Source organism: Myotis brandtii, unplaced genomic scaffold (assembly GCF_000412655.1).
Source record: "Myotis brandtii unplaced genomic scaffold, ASM41265v1 scaffold740, whole genome shotgun sequence".
NCBI lineage: Eukaryota > Metazoa > Chordata > Mammalia > Chiroptera > Vespertilionidae > Myotis > Myotis brandtii.
Window position 1 is genome coordinate 197,977 of NW_005370945.1, and position 669 is coordinate 198,645.

Genomic DNA, 669 nt, shown 5'->3' on the forward strand with positions numbered 1-669 from the left:
TTAGGCTCTGCTCCAAGTCACAAGTCTGAAGTTCACATGAAGTTCACAGGGCATTCTAGTCCTAAAGGGGTCCCAGCCTACTTAGCTGTAGTCAGGTAGGAACTAAGTGATTTGCAGCCCTTATTTGGCTCCCATTTGCTGAGAATGAGCTGGGAAATCCAATCGCTTATGTTTTCCACTTTTTTGTTGTTGTCCTTAAAGTTGCATGTTATTAAACTTGTTAATACAATAAAACATCAGAGTCCATGGCAAGAAACAGAACTGACATGAAAGGAAACAAGTATGGCCAGGGTGTTCTCAGTGAACCACTCCCCAAAGCCACACCACTGAGCTCTCAGCACAACCTTCTAATTTTCCTTCAGTTTTTACAGCATTTTTCTTGGCTCCTGGCTCTCTCTGCCTCCCTGGCCAACCTGTCTGCCTTCAAAGCTACGGCCAGTCTCTCTTTTTTTTAATTGTTCAAAGTATTACATATGTCTCCTTTTTCCCTGATTGACCCCCTCCCACTCCTGTCCCCCAGGACAAGCTTCCACCACCCAGTGTCCATCACTTATGCAAATATGCCTGCATATAAGTCCTTTGGTTGATCTCTTACCCCTCCCCACTGCCTTCTCTCTGAGGTTGGATGGTCTGTTCAGTGTTTCTTAGTCTCTGGATCTATTTTTGTTC

General features: G+C 44.7%; 1 pseudogene; it reads right to left on the reverse strand.

Moving 5' to 3' along the window:
- Positions 1-358: 358 nt before the first annotated feature.
- Positions 359-669, reverse strand: part of LOC106724171 — a 1,494-nt pseudogene continuing 1,183 nt past the window's right edge.